General features: G+C 40.1%; 1 pseudogene; it reads left to right on the plus strand.

The window, feature by feature from the left end:
* The first annotated feature begins 8,065 nt into the window (after positions 1 to 8,065).
* LOC141419701 (ubiquitin thioesterase ZRANB1 pseudogene) lies at positions 8,066 to 10,164 on the plus strand (annotated as a pseudogene).
* Positions 10,165 to 25,454: the final 15,290 nt, after the last annotated feature.

The following is a 25,454-nucleotide window of genomic DNA, read 5'->3' on the forward strand; positions in this document are numbered from 1 at the left end:
GCTTGGAAAGAAAAAGGCCACATGTCTTCTCTCATATGTGAAAGACAGATCCAAAAGACAGACATATACACAAAACCAAACATGATCATATACAAACTCATATGTAGAACATGTAATACTGAAACTACTCTACGGAGCTCAAGGAAGGAGAGAAAGTAAAAGAGAATGAGAGATAATCAACAATATTGTAAAGCATAATACCTGTGAAGGTAGAGGATAAAAAGATATGTATTGAAAGCTGTTGAACAAAGGGGGGATAGGTAAATGTGTAAGGGAGAGTAATGGAAGTGGTTGAATGGACCAAAATAAAGTATACTCACAATGTGGATACATTGAGAAGCCCCCTTGAACCTTGACTTAAATATTAATAACTAAAGACAGGACTGTAAAATAAGTAGAGTGTGTATTGGGAGGGTACTTGTGGGAGGAAGAGGGGTACACAAAGGAGATTAAGATGAGGGAATATGTTGATGGACTTCATATACTTATATGAAATAGAATGAAGAAACCTCTTACAATTGCTTAAAGTGGGGTGTGGAGGGAGTTGGGGGGAGAGACTATGGGGGTGATCTAACCAATTACAATATAAGCTTATTTAGAACTATCACAATAAATCCCTTGTACCACGAGTATATCCTAAAGAAAAAAAATTGTCTTGAGGAGAAAGCACGATTTTGCACATTGAATGCGTGATGGTAACATGGAAGCAAACATAGTTAAAATTCCAGCCAGTATACATTGCAAGATGTAATACTATATGACAATTTTAACAAATAGTCAACCAGTGGTTGAGCATTTCCAGCCTGCACACTAAGTGATACAGACAGAAGGGATGGGAGGTTATATGAATCTACTTATAAAATGGAATTAATTTTCAAGATTTCATCTTGACTAACTCCTATTTGATGTGCTTCACTCTAATTTTATAACAATGATTGTCTACAAAAAAATTTTTGTCTGTCTTGCACAAACTCTTGCAGACAAAATGTACACAGGATACTGGAGGATAAACATATAACAAGAGAAATAACTAAAATAGGTCCAGTGCGTGTGGACACATATATATAGTAGTGGGGCTTGAACTCAAGGCCTCATGCTTGCTAGTCAGGCGCTCTACCACTTAAGCCACACTGCCAGCACCAAGAGCTATTCTATTGTAGAAGGAAAGAAAGTATAAATGGGGAAGGGTGAAATGAAAAGTATGGAAGGGAAGGAAAGATATAGTTTAAGGTTGAATACTGAAAGGCAGTTATCATGGTTCACATAATGACTACAGAATAATGGAAGGGAGGAAAAGTAGAACAGAAAAAAATGAGAAAATGAGCGCAAATCGATATACAAAAAATCAATACAAACAAACAAAAAATAAAAACATTTCAAATCGAACAGAGACAAAATCAAACATATATATATAAACCCAGAATTTTCAACTGGTCTCCTGAGCACCAGTTTTTTTTCCCTCAGAGTCCAAGGCTTTCAACCCAGTAGATAGCAGTCAGGTTTGAGACTTGACTCTGGATAAGTCTTTTTGTACTCACTTTCCAACATAGAGGCTGAGGATTTGGAGATCTAAGTGTATTGTCCGTTGTAAGCTCCTGAGGTCCGGGCCCTCAACCCCCAGCCCCCAAAGAGTTCTCAGAAAACGTGTAGTTTCTCCTTCTCTCCAGGTTGTGCTAACTCACAGGTTGTTGTCATAGTCTGTACTGGTGCATCCTAACCTGGGTTGGAAGCTGCCAAGCTGTGTCTCCTGTCTCACTGCTAAGGTGTACACCACCATGGTTCCTTAAGTGGGGCTGTGGCTGGTGGCAGTGCCTCACCCACCTGAGGGCTCTATCTCTTGATTCCATGGGGGTTGGTGTTTAGGAAGGTCCACTGCCTGTTGTTTTTCTTGCTGGTTTCTCCACAGAAATTCTGTGCCCATGCTCCCTGGATCCATTTTGCCCACAGTTACTATTGTCCTCCTGGGCTCTTGATGGAATCTAAACTACTTTGCCACCACACTCACTTTCTTAGCAGTTCTGCAGGGAATTAGGAATGAGAATAGCAATTTAATAGGATGTATCCATGAGAAAGAATGGAAGGCAATGTCATTTCATCGGCATCTTGTCATCACTTCTCAACATTAGTTTTGATCATCACATCCTTTCCCCCTCTCCTTCTGAGATTCCAATGAAAGGAATGATAAACAAGTGGAACTTTTTGTAGGTTCTTAAAGTTCTTATTTTCATTTCAATTTCTTTTTCTGTTTTGGAGATTTGCCAATTGCTATTGATCTAATGTCACCTTCGCTGCCATTTGTCTCCATTCTCTTTTTGAACTCTGGACCTCCAGTCCCCTAGTCCTGCACTCTAGGACTTGAGTCACCCTACCAGCCTCCATTCTCTTTTTGAAACCCATCCAGAGATATAATGATATAATGATCATCACAGTTTTCCTTTCTATAATTTCCGCTTGGGGCTTTCCTCATAAGTGTGTATGTGTGAGAGACAGAAAGAGAGAGAGAGAGTGTGTGTGTGTGTGTGTATGCACACTGAAAAAAATCTATTCTTATATTTGTTTCAACATAATTGTGATTGTTACTTGGAATACTTTCATAATAATGGCTTTAAAGATGCCACTAGACAATCTCAACATCCTGTCTTCCTGGTATTGTATCTTGGATGTCTTTTCCATAGGAGTGTAAATTTTCAGGTTCTTCCAATTCTAAGTAATTCTGAATCGTATGCTGAATATATATTTTGAGATTATTCTTGGCCATATGTAGGAGACTTCTTGGTCTTGTGTAAATCCTAAAGAGTATGTTGATATTTTTAAAGCAGCCAGTCTACCTCTCTGTATAGATACTTCCTTAGTCATGTCCCTTTCCGTAAGGTGAATTGGGATAGGGAGAGATTCAGTCTAAGGCAGGCATAAGTTCAATTGGTCTCAGTCTTAAGTGTGCTCTTTGAATCCCAGAGGAACCAAGAAACATAGACTGAGAATAAATTCCAAAGTCCTCAGTGGAGAGCAGAGGAGGGGAGAGAGGTGAGGCAGTACAAAAAGGCTCTCAAGGTGTACTGCACCATTGAGATTTGCACTGTGGGAAGCAGCAGTTCAAACTGATTTGAACTCCACGGCATTTCTTCTTTAGTACAACTATTCAACTCTGCCATCGTTTTGAGAAAATAGCCAATGATTCCGTGTGGCCATGTGTTCCAATAAAAATTTATTTTAGGGAGTAAAAAGAACAAACATAGTAAGTGGAATGTGCCAGCAAAAGTTGTCACTCAATCTAACTTCTTGTGGTATTTTCCTAAGTGTCAGCATTGTGGCTATCCAGTGGTGAAAGCAAACTTCTCCAGAAACATGCTTTTTCAGTATCATGAATCTTACCATGATTTCTTTGTCTATTTGGCTATGAGATAAAAAGACCTCTACTTGGAGTTACGGAAAAGTAACACATTTGCTGTTACTCTAGTACTTATTTTAAAAGTACTTATCAAACTTAAAAATACACGTTACAATTCAACCATGGAAGTGTTCAAATACAGCTATCTCCTTTGGCACATTTCTCATTTTCAGGCGTCTCCCTACTGTAAAAAGAGTGGATAGATGAGTAAGATTTGAAATGAGAAAAATGTCCCCTGATTTTTTTTTTCTTTTTTGCGGTACTGGGGCTTGAACTCTGGGCCTACATCTTAAGCCATTCCTCCAGCCTTTTTGTGTCAGGTGTTTTTGAGATAGGGTCTTGTGAACCATTTGCCCAGGCTGGTTTCAAACTGCGATCCTCCTGATCTCTTGCCCCCTGGGTAGCTAATTACAGGCGTGAATCACTGGCACCTGGCTGACCCCCGATTTTTTGACTTCTCAACTCATGTTATTTGATGCTGTCAGAGAGTTGGAGCTTAAAGTTTTATACTTAATGTTGATATTCTTCTTTACTGAAAAGTATACGACTCATTACCGACACAGGACAGATCAATTAATAACAAGAATAAATTTCATGTCATATGTTATATGGACTGGGGGAAATGCTTATGCATTCTGCTACATTCTGTCTAGGGAACCAATTTAATATGAATGTGAAAACCACTGGGGAGAAAACAATACTAGCAACAATATTCTTCTGAGAAATATTTAAGAAGACTCTAAGAAATGGGAGTGAACTTTTCCTTGGATTCATTTGGCCTAAGGTAGAAAGATCTCCATTCTCCTTACATTAATAGGTAAGATAACTAAAACACAAATTAGCATCTTGACAATTTTTTGTCTAGATGATTCTGAAGTTCATCTGAGAGATCAAAGTGCTAGAATCAGCAGAGCTAATACTGTCAAACGGTCATATTACCAAAAGCGATCTACCAATTCAAAGAAATTCCTCACAATTCCAATGATACCCATCAGAAATACAAATATTCTAACCCTGAAATTTATATGGAAATACAAAAGACCCCAAACAGCCAAGCAATCCTGAGCAGAATGGCCAATACTAAAGTTACCACCTCCAGTGTACCTGACTTTGAATTACATTAGAGAGCCATATTACAAAAACAGTATAGTAGTGGCTCAAAAAGAAAAAAAGTTGCTAAAGGAATAGAATGGAAGGTACAGAAATAAGCGGAAGAACCTGTAACCCTCTGACTCTTGACAAAGGTGCCCTAAACATACATCGGAAAATGGACAGCTTTTTCTTTGATGGTACTGGGGCTTGAACTCAGGGCTTCAAACTTCCTAGGCAGGCACTCTGTTGCATGAGCCACACCTCCATGCATTTTGATCTATTCATTTTGGGGACAGAGTCATGCTTTTTGTCCAGGTTGGCCTGGACTGCAGTCCTCCTATTTTATGCTTCTCCCTGATGCTGGGTGCCAGATGAATGCTACCTTGATGGTAATTTTTTGCATTGAGATGAGGTCTGGCAAACAGTTTTGCCCAGATAGCCTGGAACCACCATCCTCCTCATCTCTGCCTCCCAAGTAGCTTAGGATGACAGGTGCATGCCATCCAGCCAGCTATTGGTTGAGATACTGGTTGAGATTGCAGCTCGATAACTTTTTGAGCAGACTGGCCAGATCTCAGCCTCCCAAATAGATGAGATTAAAAACATGAACCACTGGCACCCAGATAATAGACAGTCTCTTTAACAAGTGGTAGTTGCGTGAGAGAAAGAGCTCTCAAATCTTAGCAAAGTCAATAAAAGTGGTGCTGGGATAACTGCATATCCTCATGCAGAAGAATTGATGCGTATTTTCATTCTGCATAGAGATGGATGAAAGAAATTACTGTAAGACCTGTAACTGTGAGACTATTAGAGCAAAGCCCTTCAAGATCTAGGACAGGCCATTATTTTCTTATTAGGATTCCAATAGCTTAGGAAATAATAGCAAGAACTGACAAATAGGATTGCATTATGTTAAAAAAGATTCTGCACTGCAAAAAAATAAAGCAATCAACAGAATGATGTCACAGTGTACAAATTGGAAAAATTATCTTGGCCAGTCATTCATGCAATGGGAGATCTTTATAAAGAATATATCAAGGATACAAAAAGTTAAACAACGGAAGAACAAATAGTCCAATCAACAAATGGGCTATCGAACTGAGCACACTTTTTAATGAAGAAGTTTAAACAACCAATAAATACAAGAGCAAATGTTCAACATCATTATCTGTCAGGAAAATGCAAATCAAAATGACATTGTCATTCTCTCACACCCAGGTTAGAATGGCTATCAACAAGAAAATAGAAACAACATATGTTGGTGAGGATGAGGAGAAAAAGGAACCCTTATTCACTGATGGCTGAAATGTAAATTGCTCCAGCCAGTATGTAAATCATTATGGAGTTTCTCACCATGCTAAAAATAGAACTTCCACAGCATCCAGCCATACCACTTGTGGATAGTATCCCAACGAATGAAAGTAGGCTTACTATAGAAATACCTGAATATCAATATTTATCACTGTACTATTCGAATAACTAATTTATGGAATCAGCATAGGTGCTCATCAACAGGTGACTAGAAAAGTAAATGAAACTTTACTCAACCAGCAAAAGGAATGAAATAACATCAATTGCAGGAAAATGGATGACATAAGAGATCATCGTGTTAAGTAAAATAAGCAAGTCTCTCAAAGACATGGATCACATGCTTTCTCTCATATGTGGAATCTAGGGAAGAAAAAGGACATGAAAGTGAAAAGGGGCCTAATAGAGATGTGGGAGTGGAAAGTGGGAGGAGGTATAAGAAAGAGTAACAGAGCGGTGAAAATGATCGAAGTACATTATATGCATGTAGGGAGGAGCTAGCACAATGGAAGATCTCACTTTGTACAATCACTGTGCCATAATGATTTTTAAAACGGCAATGATGGCAGTGTTACCAATCAGCTGGTTGGTGTCCTTTTGCTCTCCCTGGATGGAAATTGTGAGTAGGCAAAGGGTTTCTCTTCTAGTGTTGGGAGTCCTGGGCCCATGAGTGCCCCAAGGCCTAGAGGATGGCATGGTAGACCCAGAGGCTCACATTTCCAAGACCTGAGAATCATGGGCTTTTTACTGCACACTGTAGAAGCCAGAGGCATGGCTCTAGGTACTCAGATTGGAGGGTTGTTGCTGGGGGTTTTAACCACCTGTGACCTCAGCACTGGCCAGGTATACTCTTTGGCCTCTAGTAGCAGTGAGATTCAGTAGCAGGCAACACTTGCTAGTGTAACAGCTATGGGGTGGAATGCAGGTTTTGGCACCCTGAGTTTTTCCAGTGGCCAATATTACAGCTCTGGAACCTAGGGTATCAGGATATTTTGACTTTGACAGGAGCTAGTTTCCCACCTCTCAGGCCTACTGTGTTGGGACACTGGGCTCTTAAAGCATGACAACTACTTGGAGTACTTCCACTGCTTGGGTCTGGCAGTTTCTTTTTCTTATTCTTCACAGTATATTTTTCTTCAGCCTTGGCTTTGCCCTCTCTTGCCTTCTCTATACTTCCAATGCTCCTCAGTTCTGACACCTCTGCTCCTCCTCATTTCTTCCTGACCTTTCTCTGGATGTGCAGTCACCTTCTTGCTGCTACTTCTGGTGCTGCAACTGTTGCTGTTGTTGAACGATTTGGTGGCTGCTTTTGTCTTCATACTTGGCACAACACCACTGCTACCACTCCAACATCTCTTTGTGTTATCAGCTATACCCACTCTAGCAAAAGTAGGCAAGAGATCACAGAGAGCAGCATTTAAGCTGCTAAAGTTTCAACACCAGTGTGCAGCACAAGAGGGTTTCTCCAGGGTAATTCCAAAAGTGACCCAAGCAGCCTATGTATATTATCAAAATGTTTGAGGGAGGGCCAGATGTCACTGTTTAAACAACCACAGGACATCCCTTCATGCAAATGGAGGGCTGTAATTTGCACCAGTATCAAGCCTACTGCTGGACCACCAGGGCATATGCTGCCACTTTGGCCTGGATAAAAAACCCTGCAGGAACATCTGAATACACCAAAGATTATAAATGGTTGTAATCATTTGGAGAAGACATTAAAAGGGTGCTTACAATACAGACCTTAGGAAAGTTTATCAGAGTGCTAACACATGTACTAGTATTTAAGAGAACTTAAGTGATGCTTAAGAATGCATCACTTCTGCCCCAGTGTCCCAGGGAGAGATGGGTCCTTCTGATCCTTCTCAACAGGAAAGGCATTTGGAATTTTAAATATAAATTAAGCTAAAGCAATGAACAGCACTCCGGGTCCTTGGCCGCCTCCATTAGGAGTCCGGGAGCCCGAAATCGCTCCCAGTAGCTCTGCCCCCGCCTCTTGGGGCCCCTCGCTTTCCCCCACTCCCCAGGGAGCAGCCCTTGGGCAGGTGGAGACCAGGTACTGAGTGAAGCAGGAGGACAGAGGCAGCAGCTGAGGGGCGGGAGGCAGAGCCAAAGGAGGCAGAGAGGTCCTGGGCTTGGCTCCTTGCCTCTGGCTGTTTGGAGTGTCCACCACCGCCACTGGGTTCTGAGCATCAGACAGGGAGGAGGAGCTGGAGCTGGAGGAGGAGCCGCCACAGCCAGCTTCCTGCCAGACATAACTCACTTCAAGAAGCTACCATGTCAGAACGTGGAATTAAATGGGCTTGCAAATATTGTACATATAAAAACTGGCCATCTGCAATCAAGTGTACTATGTGTGGTGCCCAAAAACCTACTGGAATTATTGCAGAAGATCCATTCAAAAGTGATTCGAGTGATATTGGTAGAGATTGGGATCCTTCCAGCACTGAACTTTGTTATGGACTTTGTTATGTCCAGACTCTAGTGCAAGACCAAGGGTTAAGCCTTGGTACAGCATGGAAAATGCAAATAAATGAGTCATGCCACATGTGCACATATTTGAACTGGCCAAGAACAATCAGATGTACTCAGTACTTATCCCAACGAAAGACCAGGAGTCCCACAGAATCTCCTCAATCCTCAGGATTTGACTCAAGACAGTTGCTTTTTCTGTTGATCCTTATGAAGAAAAGAAACAAACTGAACACCAGGACCCAGCATTGGACTTGTTCTATTTGCACATATGAAAACTGGGCTACACCTAAAAAATGTGTTATTATCCCAGACCTAATAACATTGAAGCAATAGAGTTAGCAGAGACTGAAGAAGCATCTTCAATAACAAATTAGCAAGATAAAGCTCAATTGAATGGAAGCTGCCATAGTGGTAATAGCCAAAAAAAGACCACTTCCTACTACGAAATGAGACTCTGAAATGAAAATGGATATTCAGAGGGTTGAATTGGCTGGTACTGTTGGCAGCAAGGAATAACTTGAAGTGGACTTCAGAAAAGTAAAGCAAATTAAAAACAGGATGAAAAAGACTGATTGGCTATTCCTCAATGCTTCTGTGGGAGTTGTAGAAGGTGATTTAGGGGCCATAGAAACATACAGTTCATCAGGAGGAAATACTGCATGTCAGCTCACTGTGGATGAAATAAACTTGCTGAATGGTCCTTCTACCTGTGATGTTGGCTATACTCTTGGTACACTTGGCTATACAATTTCAGAGGCAGGATATGCTAGCAATATTGTTTACAGAGGTGTCTCAACAAGCAGCAAAGTGTATTCCAGCAATGGTATGTCCTGAACTGACAGAACAAATCTGGAGAGAAATAGCTGCCTCTCTTCATCAAAAAAAGGGGGATTTTGCTTGCTGTTTTCTAACTGACCTTGTAACGTTTATGTTGCCAGCAGATATTGAAGACTTGCCCCCAACAGTCCAAGAAAAATTATTTGATAAGGTGCTTGATAGAGATGTTCAAAAGGAGTTAGAAGAAGAATCACCAATTATAAACTGGTCCTTGGAGTTGGTTAAACTTTTGGGCAGTAGACTGTATGCACTTTGGAACAGGACTACAGGAGACTGCTTACCTGACTCAGTACTACAAGCTACTTGGTGTATTTGTGACAAGGACTGAGTGCTTCGGAAAGCCCTGCATGACAGCTTGCATGACTGTTCACACTGGTTTTACACACGCTGGAAAGATTGGGAATCATGGTATTCTCAGAGTTTTGGTTTACATTTTTCATTGAGAGAAGAACAGTGGCAAGACAACTGGGCACTTATACTCTCTCTTGCTGGTCATCCTGGAGCAAGTTTGGAAAAGACACACATTTTTGTACTTGTACATATTCTTAGACGACCAGTTATAGTTTATGGAGTAAAATATTATAAGAGTATCCAGAGAGAAATTTTAGGGTATACTCAGTTCCAAGGAGTTTATCTGTGTTTGTTATGGGAACAGAGTTTTTGTTGGAAAAGTCCGATTGCACTGGGCTACAGAGGGGCCACTTCTCTGCTTTGGTTGCCATGGAAAATGATGGTTGTGGCAACCGAGGTGCTGGTGCTAACCTGAACACCAATGTCATCATCACCTTTTTGCCACTGGTTGACAGTGAAAGGAAGCTACTCCATGTGCACTTTCTTTCCACACAGGAGGTAATGAGGAACAACAAGAGAAACTGTTGAGGGAGTTGCTGGATTGCTGCATGACCGAAGGGGGAGTTCTAATTGCCATGCAGAAAAGCTCTCCAGAGCGAAACCACCCCTTGGTCATGCAGGTGATAGAAAAATGACTTGACTGCTACTGACAGATATGGCCTTGTACATCCTTGTCTGATGGAGAGGAAGATGAAGATGATGAAGATGAATGAAAGAAATCAAGGAACATAAGACCAAGGCCATTACTGTTTGTAATGGCCCCAAAGTCAATGTGGTGTTTCAAGCAGAATATACAATGTGGAATGTAGCAGATCTGGCAGGACATGCTCACAAGTATTTTGCTGACCCACACCTAGTGGAGATAATGCATCTCCTGCATGAGGAGATAGAGAACTTTGGTTGAACGACATTTTGTAAACAAACAAACAAAACTAAGCTAATTTTATTGATAGATCCTTTCTCGTCCTTTCAAATTGTAAATCTGCCTATAAATGTAATGCATATGGTTGTGCAAGAAATTGTGTAATAGGAAAAGTTGTACCAGCATCTTCATATTGAGAATTGTTTTCCAACGTGGGCACTTACAAAAAGTACATGGCAGACGACTCTTATTCCTTTGAGATAGTCCCTTCATTAGGACCTGGCATTCTACTTTCACCTTAAAAAATCCATTTTACATTCAGATATTTGGAAATTTTGTACAAATTATCCACAGAAAAACATAAAAAATAAGCTTTTATTTTATTAATTAGTTTTGGTTGTGCCCAATAAAATCAAACCTTTTAGGAAGAAACAAGAGAAGCTAATAATTCTTTTTAATTGAGCACATAGATATTGTCTCCTTGTTTTGAGAGGGTTTTTGTTTTTGTTGCTTTAGTTTTCTGATTTGACCCCTTTCAAATCAGATATTTAGATATTTATTTGTTTGGAAGGGAGCCCTAAAGTAGGGGTTTTACTTCAAACTCTGGTCAGTGGTCCATTTGTGCATCGTTATTCCCTTGATGGAAAGGGAGCAGGCTTGCTTGTCACTGAATGGACTGTGAAATTTGTTCACCAGGATTCCATCAATTTTCTGCTCTCCATGAAAAGAACCTTCAGAATCTTGCTGTCTCTTATTGTCACCTCTGCTCTAATCAAATGCTATTAGAAGGGCATGCTTTTGCTTAGGCAGATTGGAATACCAATTCAGTACAGAATAAAGAATTTTAAAATGGAGAAAGGTGGTCAATGCATTGTATGAATTTCTGTGTAGTCTGAGGATTTTTGCATGTTGGTTAGTTGTAGCCATTCTTATTTAAAGTTAAGAGTATAATGTTACATAGAAAACCTTTTGCAAAAAGTATTACTTGATCACTTCGGGTATACATTCAATACTGGGTAAAATTTCTGACCTATCTCAGGAACACAAGCACTTTGTAGACTGTTGATGTGGCAAGGAATTTGCAAAGAAGAATACACAGACACAAACACACACACAATTTTTCCTTCTCTTTATTTAAAAGGCTGTGAAAAACCTTTAAATATTTGCTTCTTGCAAATTGCTTAACACTTGGTTCCAGTTCCTGCATATCTGAAGTTTAAACATATAGTACACCATTAATTTCCATGCTGCATTTTTTATTTTAAAGAAAGTAACAAGATGTCCTTATACTGACACTGAAAGTCATCCAATCTAGAACCAGGAATTCCTATGTTACACAAGAAAAATTGAAGTCTACTGAATTAATTTTTTTCTTTTATTCGTATGTGCACACAATGTTTGGATCATCTCTCCCCCGAATTAATTTTTTAGAAGAAAAGAGATCAGATTAAATATTTCCTTTTGGAAATTTTTATGTATAATTTTTCCTACCTGTTTACTTTTCTGCTAAAATGAGATGTACAGATTTCAGTTCCCTGCTGTGAAAAGTAATGTTGTGGCAATTTTATAAATGTTGCTTTCTGATTTTTATCAAAGTGATAAAATAATTAAAATTATTTTTGATTTGCAAGTAAAAAGTGTTTGCTTCTTGTTTTCTGCTTAGATGATACTGAAATGTGTACAACCTCAATTGATGCAGGAATACTAAAAATAGAAAAGTTATCTGTGACCTGTTATGTCTTCAGTTCTTTCTCCCCTGTGAACACTCAGGAGAGATCAGGTGCGTTCAGAGTGGTATGGCCTTAGACCCCTGTGGACACTCAGTAAAAGTGGTCCTAGGATGAAGGAATCATTTTTGATGCATGCTAATACTTTTGAGATAGGTTTTTTTTTTTGAGGTATGATTCCATGTCAATGAATTTTGCTATAATGGTAAATGTTACTGTTCTAAGTGGTTTATGTTTTCTTATAAACTGACTTTATATGATTTGATTTCATTTTGGTCAGTAATTAATAGCCAAAATTTTAGAAGGTCACTATTCTGACTACTTAACATAGCATTTGTAAAATAAGTATTCACATATGTAGGGGGCAGAAGTTCTGTTCAAATTGTTAAGCAAAATCTGCCTGAAAGAAAAAGCCAGATATGTTAGAGGAAAAAGCATCTGGTCTTGGGGTCTGCATTGTACTCAAGTGTTGTTCACTCTGTGTGTTGTGGTCAGGTGAGTGTGTCATTCTCACCCCCCAGTTCCCTACTTATTTATTTATTCATTCATTTATTTATGGTCCATGATCCTGACCACATAGTTTGACGGGTATAGCATTCTTCCCTGTTGGAAAGAATTGCAGATGGTTCCATTTCCTAAGCTCCAAAGACAGTAATGGGGCTTTAAGTGGTTTTCACAGCAGACTGGCTGGCTGTTAAAAGGCCAAAAATTTTGGTAAATCAATGCTATGTTAAGCTCTTGAACTATTAAAGAACCATAATTATTGTCCCAAGGCAGAGTGTGCTGCTGTCCTCTGTCAAAGATTTTATGTGACTGGGTAATGGACATGAACGTCTTTAGGTGAACTGTGTGGATTTTATGGTTCCTTTTCAAGGGTGAAACCAGTATAATGTTCTCTGTTTTGATCTGTTCTCATTTGGAGTCTCTCTCTCTCTCTCTCTCTCTCTCTCCCTCTCTCTCTCTCTCTCTCTCTCTCTCTCTCTCTCTCCATATATATATATATAGTCATTTCTAAAGGACTGTTTGAGCAATCAAGGTCTAATTAAACAAAATCTAAGCATACCATGAAAAAAATAAAGCAATGGACATAGGGTGGCAGAAGTAAGGATAGACATATCATTGAGAAATAATATAAGTAGACAATTACATCTAAAAATGAAGTGGAGTGTAAGAGAATAAAAAAACAAGCAGGACCTAAAAATCATAGTTTATTTCTACTGCTCTAAATTAGGAAGATAAGTAAAAGACTTTTACATACAATAATGCAACCAAAGAAGAAATAAAGTAATCAGGAATCAATGTCTTTATTTTACAAGTGTGAGTAAAGTCATGGTCTGCATGAAGGAAAGAAGGATGAAAATGTTGGATGGATCATGTATAAAACAACACTGAGGTACAGGGTATGGATACATGGAAATGTCAACAATGAAATCCCCTGTACCAATATTATATACTAATAAAATTGTTTAAACATAAAGTAAAATTTTAAAAATCTATTGCCATCTCAGTGAGTATTTTGAGACATATCCTTCCATAGTGGCAATCTGGGTTTGTAGTTCAAACTTTTGACAAATGGGGAAAATTTAGGGTGGGACAGAGAAAAGTGCTGTGCAGTCCTGATTTTGTCTTTGGAGAGCTTTTGGTGTGCATTTTCCACGGGGGCGAGAAAATGTGGTGCAGGGTGATTGCTGCTTATGCTCCTTGGTGCTTGTGACCGCTACCACGCACGCACCTTGCTGTCTGCCTAGTGCTCTCAGAACGCTGAGGTGGAAGGTGGCGCCTTTGTTCCTTCTGCGTTCTTCATTCTTTGTCTTTGAGCAATGATCCGCAGTAGGGCCTTAGAGCAGTCCTGCCCCCAGTTTGTGTGTGACAGTGTGTGGAGGAGACAGCAGGCTGTGGGCGGGTCTGGCCTGTGGTCGGTATCAAGTGCCAGGTATCCCAGCATCAGTATTTGTTGCCAAATTAGCAGGAGTTACTGCTCCTGATATGAGCCGGACCTCCACTTTCATTCCTGAGGGAAGGAAAACACATCTGCATATGTGCACACACACGCTTGTACACACATCTCGTGGCACAAACCTTCTTGAAATGATTCTGATGTAGTTGTTTGGCAGTGATGAGACCAGGCTTACTTTTATTTTTAAATTGTTCTCCCAGATGATTCTCATAGGCAGGAAAAAATGAGAAAGCACTCCCTGCATCACTCATCACTTCCCCATACTTCCTACACATGTGGACAGAGTTCTCCTAGTTATGAAAGCAAGTGTGATATTAGTGAAAGGACTTTATCTATATTTGCGTCTTCATCTACAACAGTATATCTGTCTATAACTCCATGTGTTTTTTATTTCATGTGTTCATACATGTACAGTTCTATGCAAATTTATATCTTCATTTGTATCTATATTACAACCACTTCTCCCATGCCTACTCCTCTCTATCCTTGTCTCTAAATCTACATGTCTATCTATATCTACTTATCTATATCCACATGTCTATATGCTTTTGGAGGGAAATGGATAGGATTGAATTCTCTGGAAGAAAAAGGAATCTGAGCTTCTGTAGCAAGAGATTCCATCCAAGTCCCTAGAGAAAAAGGTAGGGATTAGGTGCTAAGGATAGAGCTCAGTGGTACAGTGCTTGCCTACCATGTGGGAGGCCTGGGTTTGATCCCCAGCAGCACAGTTAATTAATAAAAAGTAGGAATTAGTGTCTGCTGAGAGATGTCAGGTCTATCTTTTCATGTGCAAGGTGACCAGATGTCCCATTCTTAAGTTGTATTGAAGACATGGCAGGATGTGCAAAGGGTTAGTAACATCCAGGCCTTAAGGATTATTGTGGGGAAGGCCTCTGTGGATGGGAGACCAAGCTGAGAGATGGATGCTATAAAGTTTGGGTCCAAGGTGGCAAGTCCATGGGAGCCTTGGTGTCCAGACCTGGAGCATCCAGTTGCCTCCTTAGAGGCTATCTGCTAAAAGGCATCTGTCATCTGTTTGCAGACCCCAGGTGATGCAATGAGCCTGTCCCTTTATTCTTTGACTTCCCCACTATGAAAATGGACTGGAATGACCATAGAGGAGGTCATGCGTTTGGCAAGATTGCCTAGATTGTGGGGCACTGCAGGGTTACTGGCCATCAAAGTGAAGACCATGTCCCAGGGACAGAAATAAGTATTCAGTCAATGGCTAAGGCCATGGTGAACATTGCAATGTGTGGAACAGAGCCTGATAATCTTCCCCATTGAGGGGGCTTGTTAGGGTCCTGGAGGGTCCTCTTCCTGTGAGCAGGATTTGAGGAAGGTCTTCCTTTACCGAGACTCTGTGAATGATAGCAGTTGATCTAAAGGCTTGAGGTTTCTATGTAATGCTGGTGTGGCTGGCAGATCGGAGGACATAGCAGTCAAACTGACTGTGCCTGCTATTGCCACACATCTGTCTCAGTGTGTCCCCTTGAGAGGTTCCCATTCTGCAGTCAGAACTGGTGGCCCTTGTCCCACCATTGCATAATGTAAGATATGTCCATGTGACCAGGATCCTCAGACTGTTGTTCCTTGTGCTCAAGATGAGTCTGTGAATGGTCCATTAGCAGCAGGACTCCTGTGTCAGTGTGTTCTTTGTGACTTTGGCATTTTTCTTGGTATTCGTGCCTGAGTATCTGAGAAATCCTCTCCAGGAGCTGGAAATTCTGGAGAGCATTTCATACAAGTCAGAGGTGGGTCAGGGTTCTCTCTTCCCTGCACAGCCTGTGTAGGTTATATGATCATGACACTTGGTTCTTCATGACACAGACTTTGATGGGATCACACAAAAAAGCAAGGGACACAGGAGATGGAAGAGGAGCGGGTACATGTGTTTGGATGTTACAGAAGGAAGTGGAGGAAGGAAATTGATGAAGGTTCCCTGGGAGAGTGGAAGGTTTATTTGCTACTGCCCAGTGGTCAGATCTAGTCTCCCATTTGCACCATCTACTGAGAAATTCATGGGCTCCCTTGTGCTCTGCTAAGGAACAGAGATCTTTGTTTCTGAAACCACATTTGAATTCTTGACTCCTGAACGCCCGTTTGGTTAGCCAGTCTCTTCCTGGTAACAATAGCAAGGAATGAGTTCTTCTCAAATGCTTTAAGTCCGATCCCTCCTTGAGTTCTTGTTAAGGGTGCCTGGTGTTGTCTGGGTGTTTTTGTAAGTATTTTTGAGTCGACAGCTGAGACTGGTTGTGCTCCTAGTTTTGCCATTTTCCTAAGGAGCATTCAGATTCTATTTTTCTCTGTGTCGCTCTTTGCCTTTTAAACCAATTCTGAATTTTAGATGACAAGTTGTTTGTCCAGTTGGTCCTTGATAGCTTTATTAGGGAGAGGGTTGTACTCAAGCCATGCTAGGTTTTGGTTTTGGTTGTAAACCATCCCACCTTTCCAGGCTTCTTTTGTAGTTCTCTTGTGAAAACAGAAGGATTGGATCCCAGTCACAGCACCAAAAATGTTACCAGGAAGTTTAGTGCTGCTGTATACCTCGGTTCTTACATCCAGAGAGATAATTCAAGCAAGATGCGAAAATATAGTAACATGATGGTAAAGTTTACTAGGGTTGGTACCAGTGAGAGAGGCGAGGATAAAAGGAAAGGGTGTAGGAGGGAGAATGTGGTGGAAATACTATGTACGCATGTATGAAAATGGAAAAATGAGACCTGTTGAAACTATTCCAGGAATGGGGGAGGAGGGGTAAAGAAGAATGATGGACGGGGTGAATTCAATATGATATATTGTAAGAACTTTGTAAATGTCACAATGTACCCCCAGGACAACAATAATATGATAATTAAAATGTTTATTAGGAATTTAGCATAACAGGACAAAAGTGGGGAGAAATGAAGGAAAAGGAGAAACATTTTCTTTTCTGTAAAGACTTCTGTTTTTGTTAGAGAAAATTCTTTGTATGGTTTCAAGTATCTTATACTTGGTAAAATTTATTTTATGACCTATAATACAGTCTCTCTTGGTGAAACTTCTATATGTACTTGAAAAGAATGCATAGTCTACTGCCATAATGTGGAATGTTCTATACATGTCAATTAGTCAAGTTAGTTCATGGTGTCTCAGATCATCTCTATGTTGCAGTTCTCTCTGATTTGGTTGTGTATTTTGAATATTTGCTATCCAATTTTGTGCAAAGGAAAAGTTAACATAACAAGCGCATACTTAGAAAGGTGAACTTACAGGATTGGCCTTTGCCTGTCATGTGGAACCATGGATTTGTTTTTTTTTTTTTGGAGGGGGGTCCCAGCATTACCTACTTGATAAGCAAGAGTGGCTAACTCATCCTAAACAGTTCATGCAATATGTTTTATGTGAAACACCCATTTTTCTTCTGGGAATCTTGGTACTTGTTTGGCATAGTGTGCCTACATGACCAGCCCCTGATAGAAACCCTGAGCACTGAGGTTCTAGTGAGTTTCCCTGGTAGACAACACTTCACACGCGTTCTCCTAATTCATAATTCATTGTATGACTCCACTGGGAAAGGACTCTGGGAAGCTTGTACTAGTTTCGTCTAGACTTTGCCCAGTGCACCCTTCCCTCCTGCTGATTGTGCTCTATGTGCTCTGGTTGTAATAAGTCTTAGTCACAAGAATGGCTGTATGTTGAGTCCTATGAGAGAACCATTGAAAGTGAGGGTGGTCTTGGGGACCCCTGACATAGTGGTGGCAGCAGTGCAATTCAGTAGCAAGTCCCCGACTACAATATGGCGAAAGTATTGTTTGAGTAAAGGAAGAATGAAGGGATACATTCTTCCCCTGAGTCTGGGTGACTATGGGCTTACCCATAATATGAAAGAGCCAGCCAAGCTGTTGTCTGTCATGAGAAGTACATGCTACATACAGAATTTAAAAACAATACATCCTACTGCAGGAGAATTGGCTTATGGGAATCCCTTGGCTGTTTTCGCAAGGATAATTATTTGCTGGATAATGCAAGGGAGGAAAGGGGCAGGAGAGTGCTGACTGGGGTGTTTTTTTCTCCAGGCAGGAGGAGAAAAGACCCAAATGTTCCTAAAGGTGAGCTTTAGATAGGCCAAAAAATGCTCAGATTTTTGAGTTGCTTTCTCCTTCAGGTGAGAAGGAAACAAATTCATTAATTCCCTGGGCTGGAGCAAAGCTGGATGAGGCAGAGGGGAAACGCAGGGTGGGATGGGGCAGAAGCACACTCCAGCCTGTCCTTCAGCTTGGCAGCTGCTGCTATAACTGAAGAACTAGGGAATGTGCCTGTAGGTCAGTGATACTGGCAGTGGTTTGAGAGTAAGATGCCTATGCTAAGCATACCCGCTGCCCCACTGTCAGTCTTCAAGGCAGTGAAGTAATTCCTCTATAGACACTACACTTACAAGAGGATGTAAAAGAGAATCTTAGATCAACATATGTGCAAATCACAGTGTAGATACTTAGATATGAAAAAATCAAGGCAATGTTTCCCAAAGTACTGAATTGGCTGAAATATCTGAGAAAGAATTCAGAAGCCTACTGTTAAAAATCATCAGTGACCCTGAAGAGAATTCAGATAAATAGATAAATGAATTTAGGAACTCAATCTAAGTTGTGGACAAGAAAGTCAGCAACATGGAGAGAAATTCATCAAGGACATGGAAATTTAGAAATGAAAACCTCAATATATCAAATGCAAACTAAAGTGGATAGAATTATCAGCAGACAAGATCAAGCAGAAGAAAAAATATAAGAGATGGTGGAAAAGATTGAGGAACTATTGCATGCAAATAATCATAAAGAAAAAAATTAATACACACATATAAAATATACAAGAACTGTGGAACCCAATCAAAAGACCAAACCTAAGAATTCATGGGGTGGAAGAAGGAGCTGAAACACAAACTAAAGGAATAGGAAATTTACTCAATGAAGTCATAGCAGAAAATTCCCTAAATATATGTAACAATATTGACAACCACGAACAAGAGGCATTTGAAACTCCAAATACACATGATCAAAAAGGAAGAACCCTGAGTCATATCATAATTAAAGTGCCAAACTAGAGAACAAATAAAAGATAGTGAAAGCTGCAAGAGAAAAATATCAGTTTACATACAAGGTAAACAAATAAGAAACACCTGAGACCTCTCAACACAAACCCTGAATGACGGAAAAGCATTGGAGCAATATCATTCAAACTATGAGAGAGAATTTCTGCCAACCAAGAAAAACTGCCCTTCAATTTTGATGGGGAGTAAGGACCTTCCAAGCTATGGATAAACTAAAGCTGTTCTAGTTGACCAAGCCTGAATTACAAAGGATACTCAAGGGCAGAATTCACATGGAAGAGGGTGAAAAACAAATGCAAACAGGAGAGGTCAAGAATTCCAAAGGATACTCAAGGGTAGAATTCACATGGAAGAGGGTGAAAACTGCAAACAGGAGAGGTCAAGAAATTATAAAGATCATAAGGAGAGTTGATGAACACATGAAAGATAAGAAAGTATCAAGCATAATCAACTGAGCAAACCGGCAAAACAAGACGACAAACAATGCCAAAAGCAAAGAATAATCAAATTGAGACTCAACCTGGGGAAAAAGCAACAGAAACACAGGCATCTGTAAACACCTCTCAATCATAACCCTACTTGTTAACAGAATTTATCCTCCAATACAAAAACACAGATTGTCTGATTAGATTAAAAAGCAAGATTCAACAATCTATTGTGTACAAGAAATGCACTTCACAAACAATGACACACATAAACTAAAAGTGAAGGGATGGAAAAAGTTTTATCAGCTATGTGGGAACCAAAAGGAAGTAAGAGTAGCAATTCTTATACCAGACACAGCAGATTTTATGCAAAAATCAGGCAGAAGAGACAGGTCATAACATGCTAATAAAGGGAATGATTCAGTCAGGAGATACATCAGTTCTAAATATTAATGCACCAAATATCAGTGGACCTAAGTTCATAAAACAAACACTTCTGAGCCTGAAGGAACAAATAGATTCAGATACAATAATAGCAGGAGATCTCAACAGTCCACTCTCATCAATGACAGAACAGCCAGACAAAAATTAACAAAGATATCTTAGAATGAAACAATATCATGGAAAAAATGGACTTAACAGACATTTATAGAGTAGTCCATACTTTGACAGCAGATTAAACATTTCATCAGTAGCCCATGGAACTTTCTCAAAAATATATCACATGCTAGTTCATAAAGCAAACCTTAACAAATACAAAAAGAATCAAAATAATCCCCTGTATCTTGATCGACCGTAATGGAATAAAATTAGACAACAATGTCAAGAAAAAACACAAAAACCACTCAAACTCATGGAGATTGAATAACACCCTTTTGAATGATCAATGAGTCATTACAGAAATTAAGAAATTTCAAGGCTCAAATGAAAATTAGGACACAACTTACTAGAACCTGTGGGACACAGCAAAAGAAGTCTTAAGAAGGAAGTTTATAGCCATGAGTACCCATATCAGAATATTAGCCTGGTCTCAAATAAATAATAGGATGATGCCCCTCAAACAAGAAGAAACCAATCCAAAAAGAAGACATAAAGACATAAAACACTTGGGTAAAAATCAATGAATTGTAGACCAAAAGAACGATACAAAAAACACCGAAAAACCTTTAGCCAAATTAACTAAAAGAAGGAAGAACACCCTAACTAATAAACTCAGAGGTAGAAAAGGGGATATTACAACAGACACCAATGAAATTCATAAGATTATATAGGAATACTTTGAAAACCTATTCTCCACCACACTTGAAAATGTAGAAGAAATAAATTACTTGACACATATGTCCCACCAAAATTGAACTAAGACATTAACAACTTAAACAGAGCTATAACAAGCAATGAGATTGGGACAGTAATAAATAACTTCCCAACAAAGGAAAACCCAGGTCTACATGGATTCATTGTTGAATTCTACCAGACCTTTAAAGAAGAACTAACACCATTGCTCCTCAAACTATTCTACAAAATACAAGAGGAAGGTGTACTAGCAAAAGCAGATAAAGACACATCAAAAAAGAAAGTCACAGGCCACTATCCATGGGGAACATAGATGCAAAAATCCTCAATAAAATACTTTCTAACAGAATCCAGCAATACATTAAAGGCATGGCAGAATAGCTGAAGTGATAGAGCACCTGCCTAGCAAGCATGAGGCCCTAAGTTCAAGCCCCAGTACTACAAAATGAAACAACAGAATCCAGCAATATGTTAAAAAGGTCATACACCATGATCAAGTATTTCATTTCCAGGTATGCAAGGATGGTATAACATAAGCAAATCAATAAATGTAATACAACACATAAGAGAATCAAGGACAAAAAAAAACCACATCATCATATCAATAGATGCATATAAAGCATAGGACAAAATTCAACATACTTTCACGATAAAAGCTCTGAAGAAACTAGGAGTAGAAGGGACACTCCTGGGCTGGCAGAGTGGTTCAAGTGGTACAGTGCCTGCCTAGTAAGTATGAAGCCCTGAGTTCAAACTCTAGTACACCAAAAAAATAAAAGCAGAAGGAACATTCTTCAACATTTTAATGATTATAGATAACAAACCTATAGCCAACATTTCACAATAAATGGGAAAAAACTGAAAACATTTCCTCTAAAATCAGGAAAAGGCAAGGGTGTTCACTCCTATTCAATATAGTACTAGAATTTGAGCTAGAACAAGAACACAGGAGAAAGGAATAAAAGGGATTCAAATAGAGAAGGAAGAAGTCAAATTATCCCTATTTGCAGATGAAAAGACCCTAGAAAACGCTACTAAAGATACTCTTCGATGTCATAAACATGTTCAGGAAATTAGCAGGGGATAAAATCAGTAACCAAAAATCAGTAGCATTTCAATACGCAAACAATGAATATTGTAAAATTGGCTATACTGCTGAATGCAATCTTTATGTTCAATGCAATCACTATCAAAATTCCAATGACATTCTTCACCAGGAGAGGAAATTCAATCCTAACATTCATATGGAAGCAAAAAAGACCTAGAACGGCCTAAACAATTCTGAGCCAAAGAAGCAATGCTAGAGGAATCACAATATGTCACTTCAAACAATACTGTGGAGATATAGAAATAAAAACAGCATGATACTGGCATAAAAACAGACAGGAAGACCAAGGGAAAAGAATAGAACACCCCAACAGAAACCCATGCAGTTATGGGAATTTCATTTCTGACAAAGGAGTCCACAATACGCATTGAAGAAAATATAGCCTCGAATCTCCCATTTCCTGCATGGGGGCAGGAAATGTTTCTCTTTTTTTTTCTATTTTTCACCACTTTGTCCTGTTACACTAAATTTCTTTCCTAATAAACTTTACTATTATTTTTACTACCACAAAAAAGAGGAAAAGATAGCCTCTTCAACAAATGGAGTTGGAAAAACTGGATATCCACCTGAGAAGATTAAAACTAGATCCCAGTCTCTCACCTTGTACTAGTATTGTAAGAAAAATGATCTTTTTTAATCAAAGTATTTGTCACCCTCTTACATTACTTAAAAATTCCTCAGGTCACCATCTTAGGTGACTTGCATGTTTAAAGAGTCCTTGCTTCTTTTTCCAGATTCCTGTACAACTCCATTGCCCACTAAACTCTATGCCCTAACCCATCCCCCAAGCCTTTTAGCCAATCGGGAATGATTGTGAACCTTTGACCTGGACAAATCCCAGGTGAGGGGCAGGTACAACTGTGTCAGGGATATAAGGAGGAGCCACTGTCAGCCATTTTGTGTTTGCATGTTTGCTTAGTGGAAGTGAGCACATGCTTGTACCCTCTTGATTAAGAGAAAATTGCCTTGTCAAGATTTTCTGTCTCTTGTGTGTCTGTTTTCGGCACCAGAGGGTTATCAATTCCAACAGTATCAATCAAAGTAGACCAAAATCTTAATGTAATGAATGTATAGGCATAGGCAATAACTTTATGAATAGAACTCCAATAGCTCAGCAGTTAAGAAAAAAGATTCACAAATGGGACCGAATATAACTAAAAATTTTCTACACAGCAAAGAAAATAGTCACTAGACTGAAGACCACTTAATGGGAGAAAATTTTTGCCAGCTGAACATCTGAGAAGGAATTAATAACCAGAATATACAGGGGTCTTAGAAAACTAACTCCACAAAGAATCAACAACCAACTGAATAAATGGGCATATGAATTGAACAGACAATTCTCCAAAGAAAGAAGAATTACAAATGGTATAAAGGAAATACAAATCAAAATGACATTGAGATTTCACCTCACTCTAGTCAGAATGGCTATTCTCAAAAACAGAACCAAAAACAAATGCTGGTGAGGATGCGGGAATGGGGATTGGGGGAATAACTTTTATATATACTATTGGTGGGAATGTAAATTATGCAGCCTCCTCCAAAAACTGAAAATAGATACCACTCCTGGGCATATACCTGAAGGCATGTATGACAGAAAACAATAGAGCCAGTTGCACACCCATGCTTATTGCAGCACTATTCACAACAACCAAGTTTTAGAAACAGCCCAGATGCCCCACAACTGATGAATGGATGATGAAAATGTGGTATATATACACAATGGTGTGTTTAGTAAAGCATAAACAGGAATGAAATTATGTCATTTGCAGGTAAATGAATGGAACTGAAGATCACCATGCTAAGCAAAGTAAGCCAGCCTCAGAAGGACAAAGATTGCATGTGTTCCCTCTTATGTGGAAGCTAGACACAAAAGATCAATGTGTTTATAAAAACCCCCACATTCTTATAAACACATATGCATATGTACATACATTATAAAGAGAGAGAGAACATGATTGCAATAGCTGGTCAACCCAAAGGGAGAACAAGGGAGGACATGAAAGGATAATGATAGTGAGTAATACAGAAATACATTGCATCTGTGTACCAAGACACCAGAACAAAATGCACTGAAAGCTGTTGAATAATAGGGGAGGAGGGCAATAAGGAGTTTCTGGAAGAGGAACAAAGGCTAAAGAAGAAAAATGAAATGTGCTGTGTTAGCCAATTCAATCCAATCCTCAGCATTAGGTCTCTGCTGGGGTCACACAACAGCACATGCTGCATGCCTGACATAATAAACAGCATGGAGGTTAATGCAATTAACATACAATGTAAACAAGTGTGAAATATCATAGAGAAATCCTCTTAAACAATCAATATACACTTAAACAATGTAGGACAGGAAGGTAAAACAGGTCCTGTCCAGGGGTAGGTAGCAAAAGGAAGGGAAATTGTAAATGAAGAGGGTGAAGGAGTTTGAATATAGTTGATACACTTTGTATATATTAATAAAAAGAGAACAATGAAACCTGTTGAAACTGTTCTAAGAAGCAGGGAACTAGATGAGGGAGAATGGTGGAGGAGGTGAATCAAGATGCATTTGAAGCACACATGTAAACGTCGGAATGAAATCCCCATGTAAACTAGTATATACCAAAAAAAAATTGAAAGAAAAAAAAAGGCAAGAAAGTCACTGAACAAGGGCCTTGTAAAAACCGACATTAAAGTCCTTAATACCAACTGCTATCACAGTAGGACTTTCTGAGACACATCCTTTCCTATCCTCAAGTGCCTAGAGGAGAAACAAAGACTGAGACGGGAAAATGAAACCTGGATGCTAGCTCACTCATTCTTCAGGATTAGGTCTCTGCTGAGGTCACACAACAGCACAGGCTGCCCGCCTGACCTAGTGCGCACGCGCTGCCTGCACACGTGACCGCTACCACGCACGCGCCTTGCGGTCTGCCTAGTGCTCTCAGAACGCTGAGGTGGAAGGTGGCGCCTTTGTTCCTTCTGCGTTCTTCATTCTTTGTCTTTGAGCAACGATCCGCAGTAGGGCCTTAGAGCAGTCCTGCCCCCCGTTTGTGTGTGACAGTGTGTGGAGGAGACAGCAGGCTGCGGGCGGGTCTGGCCTGTGGTCGGTTGGACTGGGAGTTGTTGGATGGCCTCGAGGTCGTCGTCCTTCTCCTCCTCACAGGTGCCGCTGCCGCCATGGCCTTTGTCGTGGTGGCGGGAACTGGACAAGGGGGTGTGGTGGTCTGCAGGGGGAGGGGTCAGGCGAAGAGGGGGGACATGGGTGGGTGCTGTCAGAGGCCTCCACTGACCCTGGAGGGAGGCGCCTGGGATGGACAGACAGATGGAAAGACGGCCTACAGGACAGATGGCCGAGTCCCCTGTGGGGAGCCGGGCAGGGTGCAGGACCGGTGGTGAGGAAAGGGCCCGGAAACCAGGATGGACTCAGTGGGTTCTGCCCATTGCTGGTGAAGGGCTGTTGAAGGGTGTGTGGTCCCACTGCTTTGTGTAGTCCTGGATAGTAGGACATGGCATGGGGAGGAACGAGGGACAAGCTGTTTTCCAGAGAAAACCGGCATAGCTGATAT

Source organism: Castor canadensis, chromosome X, assembly GCF_047511655.1.
Source record: "Castor canadensis chromosome X, mCasCan1.hap1v2, whole genome shotgun sequence".
Classification (NCBI taxonomy): domain Eukaryota; kingdom Metazoa; phylum Chordata; class Mammalia; order Rodentia; family Castoridae; genus Castor; species Castor canadensis.